Source organism: Meleagris gallopavo, chromosome 1 (genome assembly GCF_905368555.1).
Source record: "Meleagris gallopavo chromosome 1, MGAL_WU_HG_1.1, whole genome shotgun sequence".
Taxonomy (NCBI): domain Eukaryota; kingdom Metazoa; phylum Chordata; class Aves; order Galliformes; family Phasianidae; genus Meleagris; species Meleagris gallopavo.
In genome coordinates, this window is record NC_139404.1 from 125,312,270 (window position 1) to 125,339,110 (window position 26,841).

Consider the following 26,841-nt stretch of genomic DNA (forward strand, 5'->3'; position numbering starts at 1 on the left):
TAGATAACGGCAATGAAGCTGGTGAGTGGTCTGAAGCACAAGTTTAATGAACAATGCTGAGGGAGTTGGGATTAATATTTAGTCTGGAGAAGAGAAGGCTCAGGGGAAACCTTATTGTTCTCTACAACTACCTTAAAGGAGGTTGTGGTGAGCTAGGAGTAGCCCACTAGCCCACTTCTCCTGCATAACGAGTGACAGTACTAGAGGAAATGGCCTTAAGTTGTGACAGGGGAGATTGTGGAATACTGGACATTAGGAAAATCTCCTCTGGAAGAGTGGCAGATGCTGGAAAGGGCTGCCCAGGGAAGTGGTTCAGTCTCCATCCCTGGAAGTGTTCAAGAAATGTTTAGATGTTAAGCTGAGGGACATGGTTTAGTGGGGTAATATTGGTGATAGTTGGACAGTTGGACTGCATGATCTTGGAGGAGTTTTCAAACCTTGGTGATTCAAAGATTTAATGTAATTAACTTTGTTTTTAAATAGTTTATAAATATATGATTACTCACTTGACTTATTGTTTCATGTTTTTTTTTCAATTTATATAATTACAGAAGGGATTAATAACACTGTAGGAATAAGAGGGAATCTAGATGGCCCTCTGTGGATTTTAGAAGTGGGGTTTTGAGGAAGAAAATAAAAAGATGTACCCTTATTAAGACAGCTGACTGCTGACTGAAATCTGTATCTGTATCTGCTACAAGTTCTTAGATGACAGGCAATCCACCTAAACCAGACTTTTAAAAGATAGCAGATTAATTTAATTTTTTTTTTTTTTTTTTTTTTTTTTGAGTGCTTCTGAGACTCTAAAGCTTGATTTGTAGACATGCTGGATACTTACATATGCAGCCCTGAGAATAAAAGCTGTGTTTGAGTATATAAATTGATATGTGCTGTTAAGTCATACAGGAAGTTAGCTACTAGTGGCCTTATATTGATTACCTAGAATTAATGAAAGAGTTTGAGTACGATCACCTTATGCATCTATTTTCTACCTGCAAAATGTGGATAGTAATTCGTCTTTCCTTCACAGGATTCAAATGTTCATTTCAGTGTAACAGAGATTATGGAAGCACTTTGAGAATACATTGGAATTGCACAAAATACTGATCTTTCATTTCAAACCAAAATATTATGTCATATATTTTATTTCTAAGCTAAACTAAAAACATATGAACTTAAATACCTTTAGAAATGGACCACCATATTCTGATAATACTTAAACAGAATTTCTATATATTTGTCTTTTTACCATTTTTTTGTCAAGGAAATTCAGTTAATTTTATGTGCATTGTAATATTTTTTCAGACATATTAAATATTAAGCTAATTTATTTTTAATTATATCTATATCAGCATGGTAATATTATAGAAAAGTCTCAGATGGAATTAGCAGCTTTTATTTAAATTAAATTAAATTAAATTAAATTAATTAAATTTTAAGCAGCCTATAGTAAATAGTAATTTCAGTAACATTGTAACAATGAGAAATAAAATATTAATGGCCTAGATATATCTCAGACATTGTCATATTTGCCCACTACACAAGATAGGAATCCAGTAGCCTTCCTTATGTAAGTGCATTTCCACATTCAGTATATTTATTTGACATAGGATATATGTGTGTTTGTGTCTGTGCAATTACAGTCATTCATAATAAATTTATTTAGTGACCAAAAAAATAAGATTTTAGAAATGTTCAAGGTGATCCTCAATGAAAAGGCACTAAAACAGTTCTTTATACCTCTGATATGCCTTATCACCATTATAGATTTCTTTTTTTTTAAGTTTAGTCCATTTTACTAGTGCTACATGTTTTTTAGTACTTTTCCTACTTTGAATTTACATAAAATCTACTTGCATTTAACCAAAACCTTTTCAGCTCATTTTGGGTTGTTTGTAAATCAATGTTCTGGCATTCCAGTTACTGTATTCCTGTATGAATGCAAATTAGACTTGAGAGTCTTTTCAATGCTTTTTGCTAGTAGAACAGTGATAGTAAATATGTAAGAAATTAAACTAAGTGTAAGGGATAGAGCCCTTTAGAAAACACGCAATTTCTGGCTTTCTGTAGATTTAATAGTCATTTTATATAGAATTTCAACATAATTATAGAATTCTACAGCCCAGTATCTAATGTGTATCTCCATAAGGATAACAGTACACCAAGAAACTTTTGAGGAAACCTTTTTTTTTTTTTTTTTTTTTTTTTTAAATGTTGCCAGTTCATTCATTCAGTACGTTACTTTTAATGTAAGCATTTCCTAATGTATTTAAACTTACATTGTAAGGGAAGTAAGGAAAGGTAAATAAACACTGAAACAATTTATATTTTACATCATTGTATAAAACTAGATTAAATTCAAATGGAGGCGTCGATGGTAGGAAAGGATCTATTTAGTTACTTTCCTGAAAACCTAATGAGCTTCTTGTAGGTGTTTATTTTCAAGCTAGCTGGGTACAAGAATTTTTATAAAGTAAAAATAGCTCTCTTCAGGGCAGCCTTCAAATTTCCAGCTTCTAAATCCAGTTTTGCTCTTTGTGCTGAAAGTCACAATTAGACTTCCTGTAGAATAAAATACTTCTTATGATGCCTAATGTGAAAAGAATCAACCTCTATCCATTTCAGACAAAAGATCATAAATAACTAACTGTGCCTTTTATTTGCATTTGTTTGTAGATATTCAGTTTGACTTTTAGATATATTGGTTGAGTTGATCAGTATTAATAGATACTTGATTCAGAGATTAAGCTTCAAGCAGCAGAAAGTAAGATCTTATGGAAAGTAATTTCTTGAAGCATTTTCTAAACAAAATATCAAATAAATGTACAGACCACATAATAGCTTATATTTACTTACTTTCCAGTCTTGAAAGAACACATTCTTATTTAGAAAGAATAGCTTACAGTACATTACATTAGGAGGGATGTTTGTAAATACAATTACATACACAGGGTCACAATTGCAGCTGCCCTTAGGCCTCTTTTTTTCCTTTTTTTTTCTCCATCAGTCTGTTCCTGCATAAGGAACATATAAACCTCTTTCACTCCCTGGTTTCCAATGAGGATAGATGGCTTGATAGTTCAAAGCAACTCACCTCCTTTTCTCTGTTCCAGAAATTCCTATCTGGAGCTTAAAGATACTGAGGATGGCAGTATGGAAGACTGTTATTTCCCAGTGTAGATCCATTAGAGAAAACTAAAGCCACACAATAAAATAGGCTCCTTTGTTCAAAAATCTGTAAAAGAAATATTTCAGAATACTTCCTTTTTCTTCTTTTAAAGAGGTGGCTGAGGAGAACTAGTAGATTCCTTTGTTATTGAAGACGCATGCAATTTAGATAACCATCTTATGTATGACCAATCCTCATCTCTCAAAAATTCAGAAACTGAGTTAGTAGATTCTTGCTTCTTCAAGATGTGTTTTATACTATAGAGCTGTAAAGATATATTATGATTCCTGTAAGCATATATTTCCTTATTGACAAAGTCAATTTTAATTTTTCATTCCACTTAAGAAGTCTTAGATTGTAATAGGATGTTGTGCCACACTTGCCTGAGAAGACCCTGATACTGAAAATACTAATAAAAATGTACAGTCTACATCCTTTTGTTTTTTCTCTTTTTTTTTCCTTCCTTTTCTACTCCTCCAAAGATAAAAAATTATGTTCAGCAGAGTACATACTTTCATACAATAAACTTGATGGAGTTTGTTTCCCTAGCTTGATCTCACGTTCTTGAATATTGTGGAAAATGACATGGTGAATATATTACATGGGTAATTCTTCGTTAGGCCTATCAGTACCTGAAAGAGGTGTCTACAGTTTATAAAATTGTATTACAACAGAGGTTTTCCAGTTCACCTTGGATATGTCCTTTTGTGTTGATAGTTACATGAATAGCCAGCAGTGCTTTTATGTGAATGATATATGACTTACATATAAAACCGTGCCAGCCAGCTATGTATCTTATATCTACTATAAATGAAATATTAGGCAAGTCTTCAAGATGTTGCTTTTTTTTTTTTTTTAACCTGATCTTTCATAAAACTATTTTACTGACAACTTGAAAGTGCAGTCGCACTCTAAATGCAAACTTGCATCTATCAGAGAGTTTTTACTGGCTCAAGGTCATATTAAAAGATACTCATTTTTCTTTTATCATATTTCAGAGTGTATGGCAGCTGATATGGTGAAATGTTATTGAGGGCTTCTATATGGAATTAAAGCAGTAACAGTTACTGAACAACACTTTTTTTTTTTCCATCCAAAATTATTCTGGTTATCAGTTTTTTTATAACATGATGATCTGACCATGAATTTTTTCTCTACTGTCAAACTTTGAAATTTTTGTAGGAATTGTGTTTCTTTTCAGAATGTTCTCAGTGGGAACACAATGAAGCTTAACAATCTCCTATTTCATCTTTCAAATAATTACTCATTAATCCGAAGTTTTGTTGAACTTTGGCAACTTAATAGCACAAAATTTACAAAGTAAGCATTAGCATTCATTGAAACTTCTGCACAACATTTATCTGCATGAAGATAGGTTGTAATCTCAAAATTCAATTTTAAACTAATTTCTAAAACAGTGGAATTACTGAGATTGATGGTCTTCTATGATGGGGTTACAGCATTTGTGGATAAGCAAAGAACAACAAATGTCATCTACCTGGAATTATACAAAGCATTTGATTCTGTCCCACAGAACAATCTGAAGAAACAAAATTGAAGAAACATGTATTTGATGAATGGACCATTTGCTGAATAAATAATTACTTGACTGGTCACACTGAGAGAGTTGCAATCAATGGCTAAAATTTTCAAATACAGATCGTGACAAGTAGGATTCCCCAGGGGTTGGTATCCTGTCCATCCCCCTCCCCCTCCCCCCCTCCAGCTCCTGCCAGGCTACAGGCACTACTTAACATGCTTGCTGATGATATAAGTGTGGGTAGGTTTGCTGACGACATCAAGCTGAATGGTGCAGTCAACACAGTGAAGGAAAGGAGTACAAGCCAGACAGACACTGAAAATCTTGAGAAGTAGACCCATTAAAACATCACAAAGTTAAACAAGGCCAAATGCAATGTTCTGTACTTGGGCCAAGGCAATCCCAAACAGGACTGGGTTGGGCAGAGAATAGACCAAAAGCACTGCCATATACTGCCTGTGGGAAGGGCACAGTGACCAAATTCACAAATCTCCTCAGATTAAGATGAAACAACATTCAAGGTTTATACACAAAATGAAACAAACAAACAAACAAACAACTCCACATCTTCAGTAGATCTCTATAAAACTATTATGCATCGGTCCTCTCACAATAATATCTACGTAAGCTATGTGGCTTTATAGGAAACTGAAGTAAACTTTGCGTTACTTAACAACTTTACAGGGAGAGAGAGAGAGAAGGAAAAGGAGAGAGAAAAAGAGAGAGTGAATGAGAATGAGCAGGCTGTCTACCCTAGCCCCGTTTTATAGTAACAAAGATAAAGGGAAGGGATGGTCTCCTCTAACCCCTACATATAGTTGGTTCCCAGTTCCAGGATGGTTGAGACCACAGACACAACCCAAATCAAAGGAAGTTACACCAACCTCCATGACTTGACTGCTTCTTGGGTTCTGTACTCTCCCAGGAGTGGCTGAGACATTAGTCAAATTAAGAGAAGAGATACTGTGCTTAACTCTCTGTGGCTTAATTCTCTCTAGGTATTGTCCAGGCTCACATTACTGTCACTTGTAGATCTTCCTTACAAGCAATTCTGAGGAAAAAAATTTTCTGAGGAAAAGGAATTTGGGGTTGAAAAGAAGTTGAAATCTATGTTGGATACTCTGCATAATGTTTTGAATGTGAAATGACTTCTAGACATAGCCAAGTCTAAGACATGATTGCTACCAAAAAACCCACTGCCAACCAACCAATCAACCAACCAACCAGAAAAAATCCCCAGAATAGGATCAATTGCTGTATTTGTATGGGAAGGACATGATATAGCTCTTAATATGGCAGAACAGTCACGAATACTGGAACCAACTCCCCAGCTCTATTGATATTGGGTTTGTCCAAATCATAAGAAACAAACACAATTTTGAACTCTCAGTGGTGGTAACTAATAAAATCTCAGATTAATTATCTTCACTGCTCTGGCAATTCTTGTGAATTGAAACTTATAGTCGTTTCATTTATATAAAGAAGAGAACATAAAAACACATCCATCCCCTATGCAAAGATTCTTCTTTTTATTTATAAATTTTATCAGCAAACATTTGGGACATTTATATTTACATTTTTATTTCTTTTCCTCATATTTTCCCCTAGTTTAGCTGTATTCCTTCAGCTAAAACTGCTTTAGAATGACTGTTTTCTTGTCCAGGGTCTGGAAGCTTTTGAAACACTTAAGACTTCGCATGGAAAACCAATGTGTATCTTCCTGTTATTAGACATATAATTTTTCTTTCTATCCTTAGACATCCTTAGACATAATATTTCATATATGTAGGCCTTTTCATATATTTTCATAATATTTCATATATGTAACATTTATATGAAAAATTTTTGCACTCTACAACTTCCTGAAGGAAGGTTGTGGTGAGGAGGGGTTTGGCCTCTTCTCCCAGGCAACAAACAGGACCCGAGGAAATGGCTACAAGTTGTACCAGAGGAGGTTTAGGTTAGACACAAGGAAGAACTTTTTCTCTCAGAGTGGTCAGGCACTGGAATGGCCTGCCCAGGGAGGTGATGGAGTCACCATCCCTACCAGTGTTCAAGAGGCGTCTGGATGAGGAGCTGCGAGATATGGCTTAATGCTTGTGGTAGCAATGGTAATGGGAGGATGGTTGGACTAGATGATCTTGCAGGTTGTTTCCAACCTTGAGATTCTATGATTCTATGATTCTATGAGTCTATGAATAACTTAGAGAACAGAAAATGCAGATTGATATTATTCCCTCCACCCCCCCCCCTCCCCCCCAAGGATCTAAATCATAATTCTTTTAATAAAATGTCAAATGGAAAATATTTTTTTTCATTCCACAATAACATAGGAAAATATAAATTGAATTTCTACAAGCCAGTTCCAGTGCAGGGGGGTATAGAGAAGAATCTTCATTTTTAATTCATCCAACACTTTCATCCAAGTAAATTTCATTTTAGCAAATTCAGAAAATATGCTGATCCATATTCAGTGCACGAGTAATTCATAGTTTAATATTAATTCATGCAGTTCGTACTCATCAACAATGTTGGAATACTTTTTCCAGAGATGCCCCTGAAAAGAAAAATAAGCTTGTTTTACAACTTTGCAGGAACATAGGTTATCTTTCTGGAGACTGCATTCTCAGTCACTGGTATGGAGAAGGAAGGGGGCTTATGCTCCCCATGTTTTGCTTATAATGTAAACGTTGTTTTGTCTTCAAAGTTTTTCAATGAGCATAATCAGACATTTCCTATGTAGGATTTTCTTGGCTTTATAATGTAGCTTGTGTAATCAAGGGATGGTTTTTCCATTAAACTGGCTCTGTCTGCACTTTAAAGCATGCATAAATATGCAACTTGCAAAACAAGATATATCAGGCACATGTATTCTTAATGTTTTACTGCAGAAATCTATGCAAGAGTGCATTTACTTTGAATGAACAGCAATGAATGTTTTTTTTCTAGGCATGAAATGAAGAACTTATGGGACCAGATGATGTGCATCTCAGTGTTCTGAAAAAAGTGGATGATAAGCCACTCTCCATCATATTTTAAAAAGTCTCCTTCCAACCCAAGCCATTCTATGATTCTATGAGAAGTTTGGCTGTCAGGAATGGTCCCTGTACACTGGGGAAAATCATCAAGGACTTTGACGTGGTCCCACTCCGCATCCTTATCTCAAAATTGGAAATATATGGGTTCAAAACGCAGACTATTTGGTGCATGAGGAATTGGTTGGAAAGTCACAGGCAGTGTTGTGGTCAATAACTCTATGTCCAAGTGGAGAACAGGGACAGTAGTTCTCAGGGGTCCATCTTTGGACCAGTACGTGATATCATAGATGATAGATGATAGAAAAAGATGATGGGATCAAGTGCACCCTCAGCAACTTCACTGTTGACACCAAGCTGAGTGGTGTAGTTGATATGGCAGAAGGAAGGGATGCCATCCAGAGAAATCCTGACAAACTCAGAAAGTGGGCCTATGTAAGCGTAATGAGGTTTAACAAATCAAAGTGCAAGATATTGCACTTGAGTTGAGATAAACACAGGTATGTGTACCGACTGGGGGAAGAACTTGAGAGCAGAAGAAGGAATGATAGAATAATTCTATCATTCTATTATCATTCTTATGAAAAAGGAATCACAGAATCATAGAGTCACTAGGATGGAAAGGACCTACAAGATCATCTAGTCCAGCTATCCTCCACCACCACTATGACCACAAGCTACTAAACCATATCTCATAGCACCTCATCTAGATGCCTCTTGAACACTGCCAGAGACGGCGACTCCACCATCTCCCTGGGCAGGCCATTCAAGCGCCTGACCACTCTGAGAGAAAAAGTTTTTCCTTATACGTAATCTAAATCTCCCCTGGCGCAACTTGTAGGTGTTTCATTGGGTCTTGTTTGCTGCTTGGGAGAAGAGGCCAAACCCCTCCTCATCACAACCTCCCTTCAGGAAGTTGTAGAGTGCAATAATGTCTCCCCTGAGCCTCCACTTCTCCAGACAACTACTAGGACTTAGGGGTCTTGGTAAAAGAAAAACTCAACATGAGCCAGCAGCATGTGCTTGCAGTCCAGAAACCCAAATGTATCCTGGGCTGCATCAGAAGAGGGGTGGCCAGCAGGACTGTCCCTCTCTACTCTGCCCTACTGAGGCCTCATCTGCAGTATTGCATCCAGGTCTAGGGCCCTCACCACAAGAAAGATGTCAGGCTTTTGGAGAGGGTTAAAGGAAAGTCATGAAGACGATCATGAAGACGATTATGGCTTCAAACTGCACCAGGGGAAATTTAGGCTGGATGTTAGGAAATACTACTTTTCTGAAAGAGTGGTCAGGCACTGGAATGGGATGCCCAGGGAGGTAGTGGAGTCAACAACTCTGGAGGTGTTCAAGGAACTTTTGGATTTTGTGTTGAGGGACGTGGTTTAGTGAGTACTATTGCTGATAGGTGAATGGTTGGACTGGATTATCTTGAAGGTCTTTTCCAACCTTGGTGATTCTGTGATTCTGTGATTCTGTGATCAGAAGACTGGAGCACCTCTCTCTCCTATGAAGACAGGCTAAAGGAGTTGAGCTTTTTCACTCTGGAGAAGGCTGTAGAAAGACATCATTACCACCTTCCAGTATTTAAAGGGAGATTACAAATATACGGTAAGTCAACTTTTTACACACGTTAATAGAGCTAGGACAAGGAGAATGGTTTTAAAGTAAAGGAGGGGAGATGATTTAGATTAAACGTCAGGGGGAAGGTTTTCACTGAGAGAGTGATGAGATGCTGGAACATCTTCCCAGTGAAGCTGTGGATGCTTCATTCCTGGAGGCATACAACACCAGGCTGGATGAGGCGCTGGGCAACCTGATCTAGTTCTTCATCTAGTGGTTGGCAACCTGCCTGTGGCAGGGGGGTTGGAACTAGATGACCTTTGAGATTCCTTCTAATCTAAGGCATTCTATGATTGTTTTCACCTGTAAAACTCTAGGTCTGCTGAAGAGATTCCGTCTCTTGTAGAAAACATAAGATTTTTCTCACCTATGGAGTTATTACTGAGTAGCTTAACCTCATTCTATCTACAGTGAGTGTTTAATGAAAACATCCTGAATGTAGATCTAAACTTGAACTGAATAAACGAAAATAGTCCTGACAGTGCTGAGAATTTAGAAAATAAAATGTAGACTAAATTTAATGCAAGAAATGTAAAAGTAACACACTCAAAATATTCTTAATTTTACATATATGAAAATAGTTTGTGACAGTAAGAGATTATACTTTCACATCATTTTTTCAAAGCTTGCTGGAGACACAGATGAACAAGTCCAAGCAAGTCCTGGGCAAGGGTTGCAAAATCCTTTGTCTGAGGGACGCAGGTGGACAAGGCCAGGGGCAACTAGAGGGACACAATGGCCAGGAAGCAGTCTTTTGTGTGGGCTTATCTCAAGGAAGATGGCCATCTCAGGAGGTGCTGCATGTGACTCTTACCCAAGCGCCCAGGAATGCCACTCTGGCAGAAGAAGAAGGATTAAAAAGGGGACCTACAACCATGAGGTTAAGTTTTCTGGCAACAGATTCCTCATGAAGAAGAAGAGGTCTCTGACATGAAAAGCCTCACGACCTGCCTCTCTTCCTCCTGGACTTGCTCTGCACTCTACCAGCATGCTGAAGAAGAACATTGGGGTCTGCCATCAGATTCCTCACTACGGAATTCCTGCATGCTGACAGACTCTCCTGGGCCTGCTACCTGAGTCCTGCTGCTTCCTCCCAGACTAGCTCTGTGAGTTCTTCCTGCTACCCGCTTGCTGCCCAAGGCTGGCCACGCTGCTGCTGCTCTCCCCCTGCGCTTTTGCCTCGAACCTTCTAAACAGCATGCAGCAGGATCACTGCTTTACACATTTCTTGCTTCTTTCCTATCTTTTCTATCGCCCTCCTTTCCTTCCCTGTCACCCTAATTCATAATAGTCGCCATCCTTCTCTTCCCTGTCTCCCTGATTAGGATTTGTAACAAACTGGTCGGACCAACATTTGAACCGTTGTTTCTTAATCTCATGCCGGGCACATTATATTAAAAGAACCTCCTCTCCCTCCTATAAATTGGAGCGAGACAGTGACCTGTCAATTACTATTACAGAATTATACCCTGAAATCATAAAAAAAAAGAAAAAAGCAAACAAACCTGTAAGAAAAACATGAACTTGTTTATAAAACGTTCAAAAAAGAGGCAAAGTGAAGAAATTCATGATGGAAACTATGAAGAAACTAACCAAATTTGAATGGATGTTGAAATAAATGTACACTTTGGCCTCAGTTTGAGTACTCATGCTAGCTAAAAACATACAGTTGGCTGATGGATCAAAGTATTATAACAAATAAGTTTATTATAACAAATAAGGTATCCAGTCACTAGTCAGGTTTTGCAGGGCTCCATTTTAGGGCCAGTTCTCTTTAATGTTTTCATAAGTTACTTGTATACAGGACCTGAAGGTAATTAAGCAGGTTTGTGGATATCAGTAATTTGGTGTTGTGGTTTAACCTGGCAGACAGCTCAGCACCACATGGCTGTTCACTCACTCCCCTTTGACCTCTCTGGGATGAGGGAGCAAACTGAAAACAAAATAGAACCTGTAGGTTGAGGTAAAAACTATTTACTAGAACAGAAAAGGAAAACATAAAGCAAAAATGCAGTGTTAACTCTATATGCAATTACCTACCATTCACCTACCAGCTAGCAGTTTAACTGGACAATGACCTGACCAATGTGATATCTCACCACCCACCAACTAATACCTGGCCAGATTCTGAACAGCTTCTTTCTTCACCCAAGTGCCTACATCTTGAAAGTCTTTCACACAGTTTCAAGTGGTATGGAATAACCCCTTGCCTAATTCAGGCCAGCTGTCCTGACACCACCCTAGCCCATAATGGGGAATGGGCTCCCCAGCTTAGTGGCCTAGACTAATCTTGGGCATGCTCCTATCACTAAGCAATAGCCAAATTAATTTTATTAATATATTTTCCTTTGAGGTTGCTTAAAAGATAAATTTAAATAAAAGACAAATAATATATTTTCCTAATTGCCCTTTGTAGTATAGAAAGAAGCTGATATAGTTGTCTTTAACTAGTTCTGGATCACTCAAGAAAAGCAGTGGCCACAATTTATTAATAAATAATGAATAGTTAACTCATTTCCAAGGATCAAGACCGACTAGAAACTCCCAAAGGAAACAGTCTGTAAGTAAAGATACTACCCTTTTGGCTGCCAACCCTTACATGAGATTAGGGAGGAGTGGACACCAGTGAACTGATTGCACCTGTGCTCTCAGGACTGGCTATGACCCTTCACCAGGTGCTTAATCACTGATTCAGGCTGTGACCTAGTGGTTTCCATATACCCTTTCATTCAAATACTCTGCTATAAACTACAGAAAATAGTTTATGAAACTGTCAGATTTGTATGTTAAGCCTAGTTTCTGCTTACCTGCATAGAGCATCTTGAAAAGTGTAGAAGTGAAAATGATAACATGAACCTCAAAGTGTACTGGGGTTGTCAGTCATAGATATATTGAGCTGTAGTAAGACAAAATAATTTGGCAAAAGATTGTTTGCTATTGTCTGCGAATGCTCTTTCTGCTATATTGGAAAACTAGGGCATTTCTCTAAGCTTCTAAAAATAATTTATTTTTTACACAGAAGGAGAACCTTTTTTCCCCTATTATTCTCAATTAGTCTTGCTATATGGTTGATGCACTTCTAGGTCCAAAGTGACCTACATAATAAAAGAGCGCTAGGACAAAAAAAAAAAAAAAAAAAAAAAAAAAAAAAAAAAAGAAGGCCTGCCTGTACCAATCCAGCCTACAGAACTGTTCTCACCCTGTCCAGAGTCCAGGACATAATTTCAGTTTATCCCTGGGAGCATAATCCCTAGAACAGCTAGATTGTAGCAGGGCAAGTCTTCAGCCCAATCTCTAACCTGCTCTCAATTTTCTCCTTCTGCTGTGCCTGGGGCTGTTAAGGGCTCCATCACCAGCACCTCATGCTGAGCAGGTGATGAAAGTAACACAGCTGAGTGAGAGTTTGGCACCTAGTTGTCTTGGTGGATAATAGGGTGACCATTACTAAACAGTGTTCTTGGGGCCAAGAAGACCAGTGATACCCAGGAGTGCCTTAAAAAGAGCATATTGAGCAGGTTGAAAGAAGTGATCCTCTCCCTCTATTCTGTTCTGGTCAGACCATATCTGGAGTACTGTGCCCAGATCTGGGTTCTAGACTCAAGAAAAACTAGAATTTCTACAGAGAATCCAGAAAGGGGCTACAAAGATGACTGGGGCCTGGACCATCTCACTTAAGAGGAAAGGCTAACGAGCTGTTTAATCTGGAAGAGACTGAGAAGGGATCTTATCATTGTGTATAAATATCTAAAAGGGTAGTATCTTTTGGATGGGGCCAGGCTCTTTTCATCAGTGCCCATGACAGAACAAGGGATAATGGGCACAAACTGAAACATAGGAAGTTCCATAGAAGCATTAGAAAAACTTATCTGCTTTGAGAGTAACAGAGAATTGGAGTAGGCTTCCCAGAGTTGTTGTGGAGTTTCCTTCTCTGGAGTTATTTGAAACCTGCCTTGATGCTTTCTTGTGAAACCTACTGCAGGGAACCTGCTTTAGCAGAGCGCTGGAATTTGTGATCTCCGGAGGTCCCTTCTGTTACTTACAATTTTGTAATTCTGTGAACTACTCGGAAAAACGTTTTATACTTTCAAGGCATATTAGTTAAGAATGTATCAGTTTACTGTTTCTGATAATCATACACAATTCAATTATGTTTCAAACTGAATTGCTTAATATATCCTCTATTTAAGAAACATGGCAATAAGGTGGCAAAATAGTGACATTTGCTTAAGAAAATGGGAGTCTATTTCAGGAAGAGAAAACTCAAAGAAAAAATTGTTATGCAAATGAGCTAGCATAACTGAAATTGTAATCATGATGTTTTACAGACTTAAAAAAGTATCTAAGTAAGTTTCAAGGTGAACAGGTTAACAAAATTAAGCAGCATACATATTGTCAGACTGTAGAGAACATCAGATAAAGAATTTTATCTGAAGAAGTGCTGTAAGCAGCTGTGCACAAGCTCAAAGTAACACTGTAAAGCTGTAGCTAATGCATATATATTATAAGAAAATAGAGAAGTATTAGAGTTTTAAATAAGCAGATTAATATGATGTGAAGAACAAATATAGTAAGACTCCAACTATAAAGTTGGGTCGAGATCTGAAGAGATAATTTAGAAAGCAAACTGAGAAGTTGGAAAAAAACTCTGAGAAGAGATACAGTAACAGTTTTCACCTCTATGATATTTATGCATGAAAATGTTATACCTTAATGATGTGTTATAACTATATAGAGCAGAAGAATATCAGCAGAGAACTGTAATCTCAATTTCTAGCTGTGGTGAAATGTCAAAACAAACAAAAACAATATGACTGTTGATAGAGCACTCCTTTATCTTCTTTTTGCAGTGACAGTAGTCTAGAATTTTCCTTAAGGCTATGGTTAGAAGAAGATTTTTTTATTATCTTAAATTGTTTGCTGCAGAAGTTGCTAGCTGAGGTTCTCTGAAACAAGTTCCAGTCATGGATGTCAAGTAGCTGAATAATACAAAAGTTGTTTTATTGTTCATAGACAAACATCTATAAACCCTTTATGGCCAATATTTCAGAAACAAATTTTTCTTTTTGAGAACGTAAGAAGAAAAATAAAAAGGCTCTTGAAGATAATCAATCACTTTTGTAAGTGTACATAAGATTATTTAAAAGCACTGATGTTTATTTAAATTTGGGGTTATTTTCCATCAATATCCTGTGTAAAACATGGTCAAATTAAAAATATATATATTTAAATAGCTGATTAATTAAGTATCTACAAACCTAGACAAGATATATCACATTGTTCCTAACTTTTAAATATGAAGCTGGGGACAAAAAAGAACAAAACAACTGCATGTAATGCGAGGTAAAATCATACAGTGTTACACAAGCAAAAACATACATTTGCACAGTGATTAATGTACACAATTGTAACAGATGTCCCAGAAAGAATATCTATCTTCTTTTAAACAACAACATTTAAAAATGTTCTTTCAAAGCCAGCAAATTCCTAAAGAAACTCAGGATCTTTAGCATAGGAATCTTATTTCCCACTTCCTATGCAATGTATATATTGATTCAGACTGAAACACTTGTTAGAAACATTAGAAAAATTATCCTCATTACTATATCATCAGTAAAGCCTAGCTTGTCAGACTAGATAAAATAACTGAAAACATGACTTATGAAGATAGAACAAACTACATAATAGAAGAATTCTGTATTTTTTGTTCTTGCTTTTTGTTGGTTGCTTCTGTTTTTGTTTGGAAAAATGAAAGCAGTCCTGAGACAAAGTCATCAAATAAAAAGAAGACAGTGTCCAAAATGTAATCAAAAGGATTATTTTAAGATCATTAAATAAATATGAATTTAGTTTAGATATTGTCTGCAAAATAATTTAATACCAGAAAGTCTTTCACAGAGAGGAGTCAGACAGAATATGCGTGAGAGGAAGAGCCCTGCAGACACCAGATCAGCGCTGAAGTAGAGCGGGAGGTGCTCCATGCGTAGAGCAAAAGTTCCCCTACAACTTGTAGGGTACCACCTGGAGCAGATTCATCTCCTGCAGCTGTGTCCCTGAGGTCTTAAACAATGAACAAATGACTGAAGTAGGAGGCTACACTCCGTGAACTCATGAGGGGCTTTATTGTATATGGACAAATTGTTCAGAAAATAATGTTCTTGATTTTCTCTGCCCCCTGAGAACCTGTAGTAATTTTATCTTATGGAGCTAAATCTTTAAAACCAAGCATTTTTTGAGTTTACCAAGTGTGGAATCATTCAGTAAGATACTTGTACGTATGTATGTATGTATTTATTTATTTATCTGTTTGTTTGTTTTAGCTAGGAATCATATTGCCAAAAAATAATGAAACCAGTATTTTCCTGTGCCAGTAAGAATATCAGATTCCATAGGAAAAAAAAGGATTGAGCATGAAAGGAGGTATAATGTCTTATAAGGACGGGGCCAAAGCTGAGTAAGGCACTCCAAAGACATTGTTAAACAACTATGAATCACAGAATCACAGAATAGCAGTGAAGAATAGAATACAAGTTGGAAGTGACCTCTGGAGCTCACCTTATCCAATTACCCTGCTCAAGCAGAGCCACCTGTTGCCCAGGACTATGTTCAGGGAGACTCCATCACTTGATTGGATAACCTATGTTTGGTCACCTTCATGGTAAACCATTACCTAATGTTCAAAGGAAAGTTCATGTCCATTGTCTTTTGTCCTGTCACTGGGCACCACTGAAAAGAACCTGGATCTGTCTTCTTTTCATCCTCCCTCCAGTTTTCGTAGGGTGCGAAAGCCCTCACTTCCAACACACACTGGGAAGAGCAACTGATGACATCTACACTGACAAATGCAAAGACTTTGATATGGTCCCACACAGTGTCTTTGTATATAAAATGGACAGACATACATCTGATGAATGGACTGTTCAGGGGATACGGAATTGACTGGATGGTCACATCCAAAGAATTTCAATCAATGACTCAGTGTTGAGGAGGAGACCAGTGATAAGTGGTGTCCCTCAGAGGTTTCTATTGGGATTAGTATTATTTAACATTTTTGTCAGTAGAATTGAATGCACCTTCTTCAGTTTTCCAGATGATACTCTGCTCTCATGAGACCTTATCTGAAGTACTGCACTCAGCTCTGGGGTTCCAAGCAAAAGGGAGACATGGACCTATTAGGCCAGGTCCAGAAGAAGGTCACAAAAATGAGCGGACAGGAAAATTTCTCCTGTGAAGAGAAGCTGAAAGAGATGGACTAATTTAGCCCAGAAAAGGTTCCATGGAGACCTTACTGTGGCTTTCCAGTCCAGAAATGGGAACTCTTTAACATGGTATGCAGTGATAGGAAAAGTGATAACGATTTTAAAGTAAAAGAGATTTAGATTAGATATAAGGAATAAATTATTTGCTATGAGAGTGATGAGAAAATGGAATAAATTGCCTAGAGAAGTTGTGGATGCTCCCCTACTTGGAAATGTTCAAGTTCAGGTTAGGTGGGACTTTGAGCAATCTGATTTACTGGAATACATTCCTGCCCATTGTAAAGGAGCTGGAACTGGATGATCGTAGAAGTCACTTCCAACCCAAACTATTATATAATTCTATGAGATACACCCTGAGCCTTCTTTTCTCAGAGTCCTAGTTCTCTAAACCTTTTCTCATAGGAGAGCTGTTCCAGTTCCTTAACCATCTTTGGACTTTTCTCCAGTAACTCAGTATCTCTTGTACTCAGAAGCCCAGAATATAGTGCAGTTCTGTCCACACATAGCAGGTAGGTTATTCGTTGTATTTCTGATCTTTCCATTACATCTGAGAACATGAAAGACAGTTGATCCCTTGCTAATTAACATCCAAACACAGTTGCATCCAGTGTAATTCCCAAGTTACAATATGCCCCAGCCCTGAACGCATTCAAGACCAGGCTGGATGTGGCTCTGGGCAGCCTGATCTAGTGGTTGGTGACACTGCATGTAGCAGGGGAGTTGAAACTAGATGATCATGAAGGTCCTTTCCAATCCAGGCCATTCTAAGATTCTGTGATTCTTGGATCACAAGAGGAAAACTTTACAAGCAAAGCAAGAGCAGTCTATATAATGTATTGGTCTTTTCAAATGTATTTATAACATTACCAGAATATACAAGCAAAAAACTATTTCTTATTTTTTGAAAGATTTTCTCATTCAGAGTAAAATGAATCTTGTGTAATGGGTCATAAAAATCTTATGGCCACATTTCAGTAATCTAGTATGTAATATTAATGAAATAGCAAATGCTAATAGCTGACCAGAAATACATTTTATGTTTACAGATTATATACACATTTTAGGCTAGCAAAAATCTGCTATGATACATTATCATCTTATCTATACAGTCATAGTGACCAATTTTCTTAATATTTTATATTATTAGCTTGAAACATCACTGATTGAATTGAAAATGACTGAGCCAAAATTTAGAAAGACCTAAAAGTAAGGCCTCTTATAATGCCAAGAGAAGTACAGGCACTTATTACTTTGAGAGATAGTACTGAACATTACTGATGGCTACTGTCAGAGGACAATTGACTTAATGGAAAATTCTAGTTGAAATAACAGATTACTATATGACTTAAATATTTACAAAGATTGATTACATTCTTACAGCTGAATCATATTTCAGATATCACTGCTTAATCATGAAAAAACACTTACAAAAACAGCTGTTCAGGTCTGTCAGGTAAATAGATAGTGCATTTGTTCAGAAACTGATATTTTCAAGACTTTTAAAAAACATTTTAGGAGAGGATTTCTTCTTTCTTATTAGTACAAAGAAAAACAACACTGTGCACAGCATCTATCAACTCTTTCAGTGCCTGATGAATTATCAATATATAGTGCAATACTAGAATATCATACTTACATTTTCTAAATATTATAATATTATCTGCAAAGTGTTAACCTGTATGTAATTTCTACACTTTGTATATAGTAAATATCTTTTAACTTAATTTTTCAACTCTGTGTACTGCACCCCTCTAAAAACTTCAGATGAACTCACTTCAAAGGCAATATGATGTACTACATCAGAATGTCTGAAGTTAGTTTAATTAAATAAAAAAATAAAAGAGCTACATTTGGTGTTTGCTCCTCTCTAATCTTGTATTTGTTTATCAAGTTTACATGCTGCAATATCTGGTTTTCTGATCTTCATTTCCTAATGTTTCTTAAATGGCTAGGCTTCTCTCACATGAGCACTCAGAATTTGTAGATATGAAAAGTACTAATAGAATTAGCATTCCATCATTGGAACATTGGGATAAGGACACTATCTTGTGAAGCAGTGGTTATTAGACTTCAGAAGCTTCCCTATTTTTCAGCTCATCATCAACACTGCTTTCAAAAAAGTATTTCTGATATCTGTGCTATGCATTATTTATTATAACAATAAAAAATACCATATTATCAGATCTCTTGTAACAGTCTTACAGATAGGTATTATTACACAAACTGACCAATTTCATTCCTGAAATTAAATCACAGAGGTTGTGATATGTTTCATATCTAAATCTCTGTTTTTCAGAAATTGAATTTTGTCAGAAATGTCATAAGTGAGTGTTGTGTAAACCACAGAGTTCAGGATGAAACCCCACACAGAGTTCAAGATGAAACTGAAGATATTATTATAAGTAATGTAAGATATCAGCTGAAATTGAATGTGTAGGATTATATAGAGTAATCCATAGTTATTTACGATACATACAGGATGACCTTATGCATATAGGGACATAGAGATGACTTGGATAGTTTTGACACCCAAATTTCAACCGTGTAAGATTATGGCAGACTGTATCTACTTTTCTAGTTTTATCAAAGCTTAGAAGATTATTTGTCTTTTGTAAGGTCACACATGATGTTAAGGTCAAATGCTATCAGAGTAAATAAAAGTACTATTTTTTTTCCTGTTTGAACTTAAAATTTTGAAAAATATTGATGTGTTTTATCATTAAGAAGATAAATTAATTCAAGTAAATCTCCCTGGATTCCTTTTGTGAGTCTAATAGTGTATTTTTAATTAGTAATTAAGCCAAATAATTTGATGTAATATTAGTTGTTTCATCACTATGTTTTTCTCTTGATTCCTTCTTTATTTCTTGCAGAGTAACTCTTTAATTTTAATTTATAAAGAGAAAAGCTGTATCATATCAGAATGTATATCATATCAGATCAGAATCAACAATTCCAAAGTTGTTCCTCCCTTTTTAGCTGATCAAGACAGAAAAAAAAAAAAACAAAAACAAAAACAAACTCAGAATGCATGTATAATTCAGCTCCAGAATTTGAATATTTTCATTAACTCTCTAATTTTTTTTAGTCAGCTGAAATGTTATTGATGTCTACCAGTGGTCTTCTTATTGCTAGGCAATTACTTATGTAGTTGAGAAACTCACTACCATACTGTGCATTGGCAATGGTTGCTGTATTTCTAATCAAGTCTTGACAGTTCATTATTACAAACTATCATTCAAATTAAAATTATATAAAAGAGCACAGCAGTTCTCAAAAATTGTCATTTAAACATATCCTTGTTAACATAGAAAAATGTTCCTGCTTGAATTACATTAACTCATTAACATGTTCATTAAATAATTTCATTATTAATATATAGTAAGAATGGTTGATTTACCTCATTTGCAAAAAAATAAAGTGAGTTTCATAATCCTCTGGAATTCATTCTTCGGAGTCAAATGCTAAATCTGTCAATTAAAATTCATAATTTTATGTACTGAATTCCTTTTGTTGTGCTTTCAACGTGTAAGTCAGTTTTCTAGTACAAAGAGATATATATAATGCGTGATTTTCAGTGAATGCTGTCTTCCATAGCCACTCAACCTCAGCAAAGTGATTGAAGCATAGCCAAGTAGAAAAAGAAAATATATTTAAATTGTATCAGGCAAAGGAAAAAAAAGCAACAAACTCAACTACCAACTAAATTTAGTTTTGTGCTTCCTGAGTAACTGCTCTATCCAGTGGGATGTATAGTGAAAAGCAAGTTGTCTCCTATCTTTCTAGAATGTCTTCTGGAACTAATAATAAAAGCTCTGATTGCAGTCTTCCAAAGAACACTGGTCTCCCAAGTCAGGTTCTTCTAGGTACTTAGATGTACTTTTTCACTTTAGCTCCTGAATATTCTAAAGTGGAGGTGGTTGTTATTCATACTAGGCTAGACATGGATCCTTGGCAAAAAACAGCAAGAATGTTGCCAAAAGAAGGAGGTGATTTTTAAATTCATCTGCCTTTTAGAGTTTACTCAATCCAGCATCTCGATAGTTGAAAAGCTGCTCTAACACCATGACCCCATGTGTAATGAGCAATGATGTTAAGCATGTGTTAGCAGTAAATATGCACATGCACATATATGTGCATTTAAATGTATGAATTACCACTGTGTGATGAAGAATATGCTAATTCTTTGAAAGAAATTGAAGCAGGGAAAAAAGATATGGAGGGGATATGAAAACAAATTGTGCTATCAGTTACAGTAAACATGCAAAACTTCAGTGAAGTCAGATGTACTGTAGGAGATTTATGTGATCAGACTAAAAGCAGAATGTACCTGAAAACTTCACAAAAACAATAAGCTGCCCTTCTATCATGTTCTGCATGCACTGTATGCCTATTTTAAAGAAATACCAAGGCTTCCTGATTTGATGTACTAGTTAGATTGCAACCATCTTGGTCAAGCTGCATTAAAGAACACAGATGAGAAAGTCACATTAGATTTCAACAGAATGAAGACAAATGACTTGGTGCATTTTAGAAGGAAGCAACTGTGGAATGTGAATGTGGAATGCACTGCTGATAAGCATAGCTATGGCATGTGGTCAATATAAAAAATGATAGAAGATAAATCTTCATACTGGTTTCCTCACATGATATCAGACAAACTGGAAATAAGGATTTCTAAGGAAAATGAGTTGTCTAACTCTATTCTTTTCAGAAGCGGCTAAAACATATAAATCTATACCTGAGAAAAATAATGAATGCTAAATCAAGCATAATAATACAATGGATATAACTGGGAAAAAAAAAAAATCCATGTTTGTTTTTGTATTTATTTGAAGGCTTACATACAATAGACTCTGCAACAACAATGATGCACTTAGACACAGATTCATTGCTAAAATTAGAGAATACGCCTATTTTATACTGCCTGTGTAACTTGCCCTGTTGCAAAACATAGGGTAATAGTAAAATGGAAAAATGTTGGCACAGCTTCTACAGCGGTTATTTCAGGTCATGGTTCACAAACAGCCATTCCCAGAACAAGATTGAGATGTGACTTGGATTCTAAAGAAAATGTTTGTAAAGTCATTTAGAAGAGATGAACTTCAGAAAGGTCTACATTATATGACTGAATCCCATTATATATAAAAGTGTTTTTGTTTTTGTTTTTGGTGCTGTGAACCTGTTCCCACATTTTTCTGCTAATTTATTCCTTGTATCTATCTATCTATCTATCTATCTAATTATATATGTATATATATATAGAGAGAGAGAGAAAGATAGATGTATGTATATAAATGTACATGTTTATGCTTGACCAATATACTTTCTTCTCTTTTTCAATCTGAAACATTTAGCAAAAATACTAAAATATAATGTACTTCAATCTGGGGAAAAGTGCACTGGAATTTATTTAGAAACAGATATGTATATTTTTTCTTACTACATGAACTGTTCAGCAAAATACATTAACAATGGAATTAATAGATATATTTAGATTAATATGTTCCATTAACTCCAGTGACATTTATCAGCCAAAGAGAGTAATTGTAAGCAAGGGAATCCAAGATATGGAAGTTTTCTAACATGATTCATCTAAGGAGGAAAAACAAAAGAAAACAAACAAAACAAAACACCCAATACCTTCATTCCAATCAGCTGTGTTCTTACTGCCTTTTTTCTGCTCCTGTGTTCCTCTTCCATCTTTGGTCCATTTGACCATTTGTTGTTAGATTTCTCTGTGGAATGGTAAGTGGTTTTGGATTACAAACAAAGTCTTAAAATTTTAACTCCAATTTGTGCTTGATTTGTAGATTTTGGCTCTCATTTCTAGCTAGAATTACACTTCACCACAGCTAGATTTGAGCCACGTGACACATCCTGTTGTAAATTTCCCCTTCCCAGCCTTTGCAGTACATCTGCAATTTCACATTTCAATTCTACAGATTCTGTATTCTGGCTTTCCTCTTTATGCCACTATTAATTTACAGCATACTTGTATGAAATGTGGTAAAGTGGTGCATCAACCTCTACCAAACATTTCCAGTTTGCTGATATTAAAATTAGTTTTTGGCAGCATCTCTAGAAGATTAATAACTGCAGTTAAGCATGATAGTATCACTTCTGTAACTTGAAAATGACATATGATATATATATGCGGATGTATATGTATATGAGTACATACATATACACACATATATATGTAATTGGGAGCATCCAGAGAAGACTATTTGCTCACTTCCATATCTCAAGTCAATTTACAGTTGGTTCCAAGTTACTCTCAGAACATTTTTTTTCCTCCTGCATGAGTTACAGTTGTTTCTTATGGAAATGCAATACCGAGTCTGAAAAAGACTGTAATTTTTAAAGGCAAACTTCAGGCTTTCTAACCTTTCCATACTTATGAATTATGTTCTTCCATCCTGCTGCCTGGTATTTTCAGATTCTGGTACTGAAGTCATCCTGACCCTGTATCTGAAAATGTGTTTTGTGGTGTATTTTCTCAATTTCATGATTTTGTAGCATTTCAACATGAGACCTACATATTTCAGGCAATTTTCTCGTGTTCCCATAATCTTAGCATTCATTTGATGCACGTTTTCAAAGTTTATGTCCATATACAATATTTAGCATTTACTGGTGCTTTAAAACATTTGGATGCTACTTTCCCTAATTGCTGTGATTCTCACCTCATCTGTCATAACTTCCTTTTCTGTAGATAGTTTGTATTTTCTTTTATCAGAAGTTATCTAAGCTTTTTGAGTGAACTTTCCAGATCTTTTTTCCTCTCCTGTCATAGACACAGGCAGTGCAGATGCCAGCATCACAGCACATCAGAACTGGAAGTGGGTACCATGACACAAAGTACACTTGTTTATGTGTGATCTCCACTCTTAAGTGGAGCTAGTGTAAACTAGCTTATCATCAGTGTATGATCCGTTCAATTTCTCAGTCATTATAAAATTGATTAAAAATTCTTGAGAGATACAAAAATGGAAGAAGTTAAACAAGACTGAAAATAATGGAGCTTGCATTCCTACTTGGAGTAAAGTACATGAGAATTTCGGGAATAATGTAGGAATTTTTAATGTAAAAAGAGTCAAACTATTCAGGCAGGAATGGAGATATATGAGCAAGGTTAATAAGAAGGATGAAACTCACTGCTGCTAAAAACTGAGTATCAATAAATACTAAAACAAACTAGCCTTGAATGCTATCGAAGAGTACTGACATACTGTAACTGGTAGCAGTATTTTGCAACATTGTGATGGCATTGCCAGACAGAGTTTTACAGAAATATGTGAGCAATGCGAACACAGAAGGGCAAAAAAAGATGGATGTAGGTGTCTTTAAGAGCCATGCAATTAGCAAAAAGTTTCCAGACAAAAAGGTACTCACACCTGACTACCTGAACCTCAGCAACTAGCAGCCTCCAAGAATTATATAGCCCTCAGCACAGGCTGTAGTCACAGCTGTAGTAGAACACGATTAAAATCTAACACTTTTGCAGATGTAGGGAAAATGATAATCAGCACTGTAATACCATTAGCAAGAAGTGCATTGCTGATGGACAAATGTAGCAAACTTAACTTTGAAAAATTAAAATTAGCCTGATCTGTCAGTGATTGTTGATCACAATGAATTCTAATTTCCTCATACACACAAATGTATAGCACTGCATTTATGTATATTCAGTGTCAACATTCCTAAAATATCCAAATATTTTAAACTACTAGACTACAGATAGAAAATATTATTTTTCTTTTCTATTCTAGCATACAGTATAAACCTGTATTTAGACTTTACAACATTCAAAGCAGAAGGAACTTATCAACATAGGTCTCCACAGGCAGCAGCTCCCCCAGCCCTCCTACCCTACTTCAGGCCTTTTCCATGGGTGCAGCTCCGTGGGCTCCTCCATGGCTGCACGGGGAGATCTGCTCCTGCATTTCCTGGGCTGCAGAGAACTGCTTCTCCACCCTGGATCACCTCCTTCCACACTGATCTTGGTGCCTCAGGGCTGCTTCGCTCCTATCTCTCATCCTTCTCTCCCATGTAAGCTCGTGGCAGTGGTGGGTCCCTTTGGAACAGCTGGAGCTGATCTGCTCTGACATGGAGCACTGCTGGGCTCTGTTCACAGAGGCCTTTCTGCAGAGCCCTACCTCATTAACAAAACCTTCAAGATAAAAATAGTTCTAGATGGAGTTTTAAGATTAACATGCCTTTGAAAATATCATTAAAATACTTTAGTGATAAGTTTTATCTTTATGTAATTAATCAACAAAGTGAACAGCTGTTTGGTTTTAAATTGCTGAGAAGTCAAAATGTTTTATTTGTGAAGGGCAATTAAAAAAATTTGCCACTGATTAACTCAGCTCTAGGAAAATGATTTATGAACTTTTAAATTATTATAGGAATAAATTAATTTAATATATATGGTCCAAATTCATGAAAAAATGAAAATTGATCCATGACACATTAGAAATATAAAGGCTTTTCTAATAATGTATGAAGCAAAAATTAGAAGTTCTTTTAATTATTTTTTTTTTCATTTTTACTGAAGTTAAGAAAAAAAAGTCTGGCTGAAAATTACTTCTCTATTGTAGTGTGGTTTCCACATACATAAACTAGAATAATATAATCAATGTGAATGATTCTGTGAGAATAATTCAAAATGTATGTATATATTATTTCTTTTCTACTCATCTTAGAATCATTGTACAGTATTCTGGAGCTTCTCCAAAATTCATAGAAAGAAAAACACTGCAGATGCCCAAGATATCTGCAGGAGTGTAAGACATCACCAAGGAAAGTGCAACCTCCGAGTTTCTCTGTTCTTTTATTTATAACTTTCATCCATTTCCAGACTGTCTTACTTTCCTAGATTTTCAATGAAACAAAACTTTCATCATTTTAGCCTGATTTACAATTATGAATTAAATGCTATTGAACACAAACAGAACATGTTTAGATTCTTTGCATTTCAAATCCATAATTTTTTCCTTTTATGCATTTAAACTATAAGTAATTTTGACTTCCATAAATCCAGAAAAGCTGTTTTAAAGTCATTTGTAGAAGATACTTCTGCATCTTTAAGTACATATTACAACAGAGTTGTATGTCAAGAAAAGATCGAATTATTCAAAAATATGAACAAATGTGGATTTTTTTTGTTTGTTTGTTTGATTGTTTGTTTACTTTGTATAGTGTTTAATTTAAAAAATATCACATTTTGTATTCTGATTTAATCCTTGGGACCCTGTTACTCACTAAAATCATAAAGTTAAGTTCTTCTTGCTGCATTCATCTTCTGCAATTCTTACTTCCAATGTTTTTTGTTTGTTTGTCTTTTGTAAATTGCCAGAGGTGTTTTCTTTTTACATTAATGGCAATACTTCAATGATTCAAAATTTCTTCGGCGTGCAAAATTAAGCAGATATTCTATTCTGAGTTTAGAATGTAATCTGATGAATGAGTGATCACCAGGCAAAAAGGGCTGTTTCCAGTGTTTTTTTCTCTAACCTCAGGCATATATTGGGAAAAGACTGAGTCGAGTAATATTTTCTCCTGATTTCCTCATCATGTCTGATGTGAAATTGTGAAGTGGCCAGCAGCTATTCAAAGTATTGTCAAAAGCCATATTTTAAAGTGACAAGTCCAATTTGTAAGCAATTCCTCAGGGTTCTTCTTGACATTCCTATATTTTGAGAACTTGGTCTACCATTGAGATTCCCTGTAATCAAATATTTGTCAACAAATTCTCTATTGGATTGAAACTTATTCTCAGAAACAGTGTGAACATTTGAGGAGAAGCCATAGAGGCTGCCTTGACTAAATGATGTGTTGAGATGGAAGCATGTCTAAAAGGAAGGAATTTTAATGAAGGCTTCCAGTTGAATAGATTTTTGAACCACTGAATGTTGTTAATATTGAAGATTTCTGGAGTACTTAACCTCAAATCCAAGGATATGATACTATCAAGATTTACCTTTTATTTTCATTGTTGACAGTGAAAATATTATTCACTTGACATACCACCAAAGACACAATGTTTGAGGGAGTGGAAAAGATTGGTATTGTGTTAGATTTTTGTATAGTACAGAGGGTGAAACAAACTGAGATCACTGAGGAACTGTGTTTAAGTTACCGTTTTGAACTTCTGGAAGGTCACCTTACCAGTCAACCAAATTACAACTAAGCTTAACACATTACCTACTGACT

The 26,841-nt window shown here is 35.9% G+C and overlaps 1 long non-coding RNA gene across 2 annotated transcripts in view; it reads right to left on the reverse strand.

Annotated features, from left to right (window-relative positions):
- Positions 1-7,067: 7,067 nt before the first annotated feature.
- The window catches only part of LOC109370870 (uncharacterized), a 35,473-nt gene continuing 15,699 nt past the window's right edge, over positions 7,068-26,841 (reverse strand). The window contains exons 2-3 of one of the 2 annotated variants that reach the window (XR_014880330.1): positions 22,264-22,358; positions 7,068-7,266 (exon numbers count right to left, since the gene is read on the reverse strand). This is a non-coding gene — a long non-coding RNA (uncharacterized LOC109370870). Of the gene's footprint in view, positions 7,267-19,914; positions 20,091-22,263; positions 22,359-26,841 lie in introns of those variants that run through there. The other variant, XR_014880328.1, reaches the window with a different exon arrangement.